Here is an 8,549-nt window from a genome sequence, read left to right on the forward strand (position 1 = left end):
TTTTATACTAATAAACGTGTATTTTATACATGATAAACATTTGTCTGGAAAGGCAATATGTTGAAGATTAATCATGAATGATTCAGTCAACAGTCTGCATTTCTTTGCATCAAGTAGTTTAAGGGACATCTATTTAGCACATTTGGCCTTTGTAAGAAGAGAGGTTTTGGAATAACTGCTGAGCCGTTGCACAGCTGAGGTGGAAAGGGACAAACCGTCCCTTATAGATATCAGCAGTCAAAATCAAATTCAGAATTCTCCAGTAACTTGAACATTACTTTATTTGGGTGTGGGTCCCTGGGAGTTAGGTTCATTTCACATGAAAACTCATTTTTCCTAATACCAGACTCTGCAAACATAAAAAAGCTGGTAACTCATCATAACCCACTCACTCTTTTTAAGTACGCTAAGTTTTGATGAATATATACAGTCATGCAACTGTGGTCACAATCAAAATATAGAATATTCTATCACCTCAAAAATTTCCCGTGGGCCCTTTTGTAGTCAATGCCCTGCTCTCCATTCCTGGAAAATAAATTGTTTTTCAAAGGAAAGCATGTTTTATAAATAGTGATTCATTATCATTACTTTGGAAAAGTAGATTTGTGTAGTTAGATCAGAAGACACGGCAGAAATTGTGAATGGTGAGTATAGTATTTTAAGTATTGTTCATATAAAAAAAAAGATCATTTACCATGCCCTCCCAGGTAATCTGTGTTGGAAAATGGTTTGCCCTGATTAAAACTGGTTAATTATATGGTAGAAAGCCTAAGGCTGGCATTCAGTCTACTGAAGGATTTGTTTCATTTGTATTTTTAAATAAGTTTTTTGTGTCAATATTGCCTTATGTTACCAGTTTATAAAGTATTTTCATGTATTTTATTTCATTGTGTTCATTTTGCTTCTTAGTTGCAGAATAGCGTATGAAGGTAGTCTTTCCCAATTCTTTAAAGATCAGGAAAATGAGGTCTAACAAAGTTAAGGCTATACAGTAATGACCCTCCTCCCCCATTTCAGCTCCATAATCTAATTTCTACAGGATGACACAGCATCACTGACCAAAGGAAAAGCTAGAGGGGAGAAGTAGATGTAAAAGTGAGAATTTGTTTAATATTTAACGTTTTTGAGCAGGAAGGTATTATGTATTAGATTACATGTCTGTCTTCTAGGTTACTTCTTCTCTGTCACTTCTGTACTTGAAATGCCTGGTACACAGCAGGCCTCCAGTAAATTGCTGACACTTAGGGCAGATCCCCCCCGCCCCAATTATTTTATAAAATGTGTCTGGTAGCAGTCTTCAGGGGGTGCAGAAACTGACTTCCAACCTTGCAGAATTTATCCTGTCAGAACAAAGAAGGTGGCTAGTAGAAGTTCCTTAATTCAGTGATTATTGCTATTGACCACAATTGCCACTAGTAATGGCCATAACAGGTATGTACCTTGTCCAGCTTTGCAAAGTAGTTCAGAGACATGGATCATGAGACTTCACAGAGGTCAGACAGATGCTGCCTGACTTCCGAGAAAGGAAAAAAGCAGCCGGCTTTGTGCTCCTGCTAGAATTGCTGATGCAATTTCTTTTTCATTTACAGACTGAACTCTGTTGTTTCCTTAGCAAGTGCTAACATTGAAAAAAATTGTTGATTCACTTCCCAGTCTATGGTTAAATACAGTATAATTATTCTCCACTCTACCTTGATTTCTAAAGAAGGAATTAATGTAGAAGCCTACTTGTCTTTACCTGAGAAATTGTTCATGGAAGAATTTTTATTTAAATAGCATTTTGAATGTGCACAAAGCCTTATGGTAGTAAACTGTTCTGTAAAGGGAAGAAGGTTAACGTTTATATAAACAGAGATGCCTTACAAAGAATTGCCTTGTTTATACCTGCAATCCCTTTGACTAGCTTTGGTCTACATTTGGTAGGATGTTGGTTAGATACTAAGTAGAAAGTATGGATTTAATAAAATTAAGGGAAGGAGCTTCTAGTATAGCAACTGAAAAGTATTTTTAAATGATTTATGTGTATCCCTCAGTTAACCAGGAACTTTTTAATTATGGAAAATACTGTCCTTTTTTGGAAAATATTGTCATTTTCCCATATGCTGAAACTCTCCCTTGAAAACTGTCAACAAGTTGCTGAGTTCTCAGCCAGTGGACAGTGGATGAGTGATCTGTGTTTGAGGGCTGCAGTTTTCCATCAGATGAAATCAAATGCAGGATTTCAAGCATGCAGTACAGCCAGAAAAGGAAACAGCATGAATAGCTAACAGAAAAAAACAAAAAACAAAAAAAACCCACGGTGGTTTCCAGCTGTTTTCCGAACTTCATATTCATGGAATTTGGTTGGTGGTGCAGCCTCAAAGTGACTGTTTTCACTTATAGTCTCGTCAGCCTCATGAGCTACACATGGTTTACATTGTTACACAAAAGCTAATTTTATTTTGTTCACCTGTGTTGCCTCAGACAGCCCATACACATCTAATATTTGCTAGCTAGACACTTCCTGATGTAGGCTGTGGCTAAGACAAACAGAATTTTACAGTAACTGTCAGGCAGTATTCTGTCCTACTTGTTTACTTAACAACTTTTCATTTTACAATGTTGCTTCTCATACTTTCCCTTCTTTTACCCTAAAGCCCTCATTACCTTAGTAAAATTTTGCTCAGCTCCAGGAATGAATTTGGGGGCCTGAAGCTTAGAAGAGAAACTTGTTTTCAGCAAAAAGCACTTTATGGAAAGAAAAAGGTAGTATATTTGTTAAAGTTGGGAAAAGGCAAATATTGTTTCCTTCTGCCAAGATATCTTAAAGATTTGGACATTCTGCTTCATAGCAGCTCTTTCAAGAACTTATGCCCTAATTTCTTGGTTTGGAAGAGGTAGGAACTTAACTTCAATGTAGATGACATGAATAGCCCAAGGACATTAGAAATTGTGCATTTAGACTCCAGCTGTGGGCCAGACAGTCTGGATTTTGTAGCATAGCCTGAATCAACCAGGAACCCAGCGTAGCAGGAGGAACGAGGCACCGTGACCTTGCTTATCTGCTGTTTCTCTTTTCTTTCTCCAAATCCCTTGGGCCCTCCAGATCCGGGTATTTCAACCGTCATACTATTGATGCTTTGGACTGGCTAATTCCTTATTGTGGGCAACTGCACTGTGTACTGTGGGATGTTGAGCAGCGTCCCTGCCCCAGTTGTGATAATCAGAATGTCTCCAGACTTCCAAACGGCTCCTGGGGGTGGGAGGCAGACACAAAATCGAATACTCCCAGTTGAGAACCATTGCTTTAGCTGGATGACTTAACCTGACCAAAGTACTTAATAACTGCCTCTCCTAATTAGGGAGGGTGTGGATGAGTGAAAGAACAATGGAGCTGTCAGTCATGGGCAGGAGTGAAGCCCTGGGAACTGAGGGGGAGGATGGTACCAAAGGAAGGATGTCTTGGCCTGCCAATTAAAGAAAATTGATCCTTTTAGCTCTCCCTTATATTTCTGGTTTTGATTTAATATTAGAAACATGTTTGTTTGCTGTTCTCACCAAGCAACCACCTAATAAAGACTAAGATGTACTGTTCTAAGCCCTTTATATATTAACTTATTTAATACAGCAGCCCCTATGATGTAGGTGTATTATTACTATCCTCATTTTACAGATGGAGAAACAAGCACAGAGAGGTTTGCTAAGCTGCCTAACATCTAGTACGAGGCAAGGGCAAGATTCACATGCATGTCATCTTCCTCGAGTCCAGGCCCTTAAGCACTATTTTAGGCCCTTTCTTGTGGGAGCTCGACATTCCTCCCAGAGATGAGCCAGATGGGACATAGAGGTGTCTGTGTGCAGAGCTAGGATTTGTTTATCAAATACTGTTACAGTGCTTTCTAAGGGTGTGCCAGGGAGCGACTCTTTGCCTCTTGGTTCCAAGTCCACTCTTCACTGTCCTGCTTGTGATCCGGGAGCTGGACCTCCCAAGCACTTCCTTTTAGCCAGCTGGCTTTGCCACTGACAGGTCACTGTGGGAGGAAAGGGCTTCTTCCTGATCAGTGTGTGTCCCTGTGTTCTTACTCCTGTAGTGAGTGCTTTGTTGGGGTGTAGGATCCCCCCAGAGGCCCAGGTGTCATCAGCAGCAGCTTCCAGTCCCTGCTGGATCTCCAGAAAATTCAACCACACTCCCGCAGGAGGCTTCCTGGTGCCCCTGCAAGATCACCAGGGAGTTCAGTGGCACCCCTGCGGATGGTTGCCTGGCAAGCTGGCCAGCTCCTCCAGGAAATCTCCCTGGTTCTCCAGTGCCCTGTGGGGGCTTCTTGCTTGCCGGCACCGCAGTGAGCTTCTTGGCATCTAGTGTGCCACGGTCACACCCTCCCCAACAAGGTCAGAATCTCAGCCTTAGGGGTAGGGGTGAGTGGGGGTGGGGGGCTCTCCCAAACATTCTTTCCTCTGCCTCAAGCTCTAGTAGTAACTGTTCTAGTATCTGCTATTCCTGTTTTCTTTGGTAGCTAGCCCCATTACTAATTACTACTTCATATATACATAAATTTCTCTTTCTCTAAAGCTTCCCCATATACTTTTTAAAGTGTCCCCTTTCAAATTACTCTGTGGTTCCTGTCTCCATACAAAGTGTCAGGTATTACTCTAAGTGCTTTGCAAATATTAACTTATTCACTTCTTGTGACAAGGGGTAGTTACTAGTCCCATTTACCCACGGGGAAACTGCAGTATTGAGATGTTTAGAAATACGCCCAAGTTTACACAGCCAGGGGGTGGGGGGAGGGGGATGTGAATCCAGGCAGTGTACACCAGGGTCAGAAATTTAGCTGCTCTGCTCTCTTCCCATCTTCTTTAGAATTGACTTACTGTGTTATTTCGCCCAAGCCATTCAAACTCCAGACTTTTCTAGGGGTATTAGAGTTGGTTATTCTTTCATATCTGCTCTCTTCCTTGTATTTATTGAGTACCTACTGTGTGTCAGGCACTAGCAGAGCGGTAATGAGGTTACTAGCCAGCTTGTTACATAAAGATAATAATTTACAGAAAGCATGTGTTCTCTCACAAGACTAGGAATAGGTAAATTAAACTCAAACTTAAGTTAAAAATAGGTTAGTTTTCTGTTTTTGACAGGAAGAGCTTTTTACATTTATTTTCTGTAGATATTTTTTGGTCACTGTTACGGTCATGATTCTGAAAAAGAAATATATATATACAGAAATCTACATACTCTTTCAGGCAAATAAACAACTTTGCCTTTGAATTTATTTCTACTTTAAAAACTGTGTGGGAATTTCTCCTGTGAAGCTTGAACTTAGTGGTAGCACTGAAACCTCTTCTGAGCTGTAGGAAGAAGCAGAGTTCACAAACAAGGGGGCTTCTGAAAGTCAACCACCAAAAAGAATTTGTAAGAACCTTGTGTGTTTCTCAGATGGCATGACTGGATCCAGATGGGGGTGTCTTTGCCTGAGGGGCAGCTGTAATGAGATTAAACTCTGGTTTGAGCTGATCTGCCTCCAAGGATTGGGGACCTGATTTTTGGAAAACAAGAATAGACAGAAAACTCCCTTAGGATTTATAAAGGTTTGTTGGCAAAAGCAAAAGAATGGGGGGAAAAAAGCCTTGTAACAGTTTGTAACAAGTAGTATTAAAATTGCACCTCAAATTCCGAGGTAACATAGGAAATCCCCGGGACCTAGCAACTCTTCATATTTTTTCCTCACTACAGTAGAGCAGTTAAGATGGCTCAGTACTTTTAAGAAAGTGCTGGAGCAATGTATTAGTCACTTGAATAATTATTTTATTAATTATTACTTTCTTTTGCTATTTTAGCATTTTAGGAAATTTGGGATCAAGGGACTATTTCTTTCTCTTTTACTTTGGTTTTTGGCACCTGGGGCAATATGGAATCCTAGCTCACCTGTGCCTGAATTTTAGATCTGGACTCGCTTTGAAGCAAGTGTGGTATTAAAAAAAAAAGGTACCATTACATATTTTGAGGATGCTGTCACTAGAATGTTTGCTGAGAATTGGATGTGTTACCATCTGTAGACACAAGAGGGAACTCTAAAAAGGCAGCCTAGGATACAGTATGGAAAGAGGCGGATGGAGGACAGGAGAAAGCATAGTCGTAGGTAGTGTTGAATTCAGCATCTCCCTTTTTATCTCTGCTGTTCCCCCTTCTCCCCGCACCCCCACCCTACCTGCCCCACCTTGCCCTAGGAAGAGAACTGTCCAGGCCCTGGATTCCCTCTTCTGGTTAAATCGAGATCGAGGCTTTCAGAGTCAGAACCCCCAAATCTTACTTTGGCAAAAATCTGCAAGTCGCTTTTGCTCTGCTAACTTTTCCCCTTAATATCATGCTTCCCTAAGAAGGTCAACTTAGAATCTCTTTTTCTGATGTCAGCAGAATTGAAGTGCGAGTGAACTGAGCTTTCAATTAGACATAGTCTGTGTGTTTCTCCCCCACAAACTCTTGTCCGGCCCTTCTTGAGGGTGAATTTTGTGCCAACTTGTGTTTAACCTCTGAGCCTCGCTGCATTCAGCACCCCTAGAATAGACTCCACTGGGCAGAGCTGGAGTATGTAGAGATTCTCAGATGAAATGTAAATTTGGAATGTAATTGGGAACCCAACAGGGAGATTTGCATTTAACAGATGGAGTCTTGGTGGTACAATATAGGTGAGTTTTGAAGTTATTTAACCTTCCTGGGTATCGGAATGTTTTAACCTCTCCTAGAGAAATGCTTGAGAGAGAAGAATCCATTCTTGTGGCTATTGTACATTAAGTAGAGAGATTAGAGTGCTCATAGCCCATGGATTCATATTGTGAAGAAGTTTAAAACATTCTAAAAGAATGGCAGAATTCAACCCAGATTTCTAGTATCACTAGAAATCAATGATTCCGCCAGAACAGATGGAGATGTATATTGTAGTACTTCAGTGGTCTGACCCTGGCAGTAAAATATTAAAATTACCATTTCAAAAATGCAAACTGGTAAATGTTTACATGCCCAGGGTCTACAGGAAAGGCAAAATCTAGGAAACAGACATAAACAGGTCTGAATAATTTTTAGCATTCTTTTTTGTTTCTTTTCAGTGACCTGGGAGCGTTTGCTATGTGCTTAGGAATGCAAGTGAGCTTTCTTAACCCCGAGAGCAGCATGAGCAGGTTGAGGGTGGGGAGGTCCACCCCTGACAAAGGCAGGTGTGCTCCTGACCTGCCAAACCCATGGTTTTCCTGTTGCAAGAACCATCTGACTCATCTTTAAAGCTGTCACATTTAAACTGACATTCTTCTGTGGCGAGCCAAATCTTAGTACACAAAATTTGTGAAAGTCTTTTCTGTCTTGTAAAATATAAATCCAGGGCCTCAGATGGAATAAACAGGGATTGCAGTCTTGAACATTTATCTTTCTTATTTGAAGGAACAACTCTTCCTTCCTTCCCAGAATGTGACTTAACATTTAAAATTCCTATTAAATCTCTGGGTACACCTAGAGACCTCAGAAAGTTCTCTCCAGAGAGAGCAAACATCCTCCTGCACTTGGCAAAAGAAGAAATGGATGCCTGCGTGGTGTGCAGGCTCAGCTGCTGAAGGCTGCTCTGTGGAAGAGAACCATCGAACCTGGGCTGCCAGAAAAAATGTTAACATTGAGCTGAAAATAAGCGTTTGAACTTGAAAGAGGCCAACAAATCTGCAGGACACATGTAAGTTCGATGGAAGCAGAGGTCAAAGGGAGCTGTCCTACACTTAAAGACCGAGAACTTGGGGCTACTTGGGGTGTGCCCCCCCGTATCCATTCTCCCTTCCTCAAGTAACAGGACCCCTTCTCCACACAATCCCTGTGCTTCTGGGGAGCCCGCCAGTCCCATCTCTGGGGGTGGGCTCTGATTGGTCTACGCTAATTAGCACATCTCATTTGCTGCTCCCTCCTCAACTTTGATGATTGGTTTAGGGACCCACCTACCAGCAGTCTGGGCCAACGATACGCAAGACCCTTGCTGGGACTTCTGAGAAAGACCCTTGCTCCCTGTGGATGCTACCTTGAGAGCTTCTCTTTTCTTCTGGACAGTGTGGGGATGGATGTGAATCTTAGGAGGGAGGCAGCTGTTTGCCACCATTCTGAATATAGTGTCAGCCTGAGGAGGAAGGGAGAACTGAGATAATCAAGAGAAAGGAGCAGGAGTTCTGATCCAGCTGGACCCAAGGCAGACTTTGATGCTGGGCTTTTCAGCCACCGAACCAATACATTTTCTTTATCGTTTAAACTAGCCTGCGCCGAGGTTTATGTTACCTGCAACCAAAGTTTCCAAACTATCACATAGTGTCTAAGATGGCTGGGGTACACATCCATCTGTAATGTGTGTAATGTACTGGCAGGGCCATTGTGAGGCATGATCTTGTCTGAAAGGCTACTTGTCCCGAGAGAAACGATACTGTACAGAGCTCTGTGCCCCAACCTCTAGAGTTTTCTTAAAAGCACTACACAGTACATTTAATTATAAAGTGGGCAACAATTACAAGATACAAACAAACAAACAAACAAATAAAAAACAAGCCAGGTG

This window comes from Camelus bactrianus, chromosome 5 (assembly GCF_048773025.1).
Source record: "Camelus bactrianus isolate YW-2024 breed Bactrian camel chromosome 5, ASM4877302v1, whole genome shotgun sequence".
NCBI classification, from domain to species: domain Eukaryota; kingdom Metazoa; phylum Chordata; class Mammalia; order Artiodactyla; family Camelidae; genus Camelus; species Camelus bactrianus.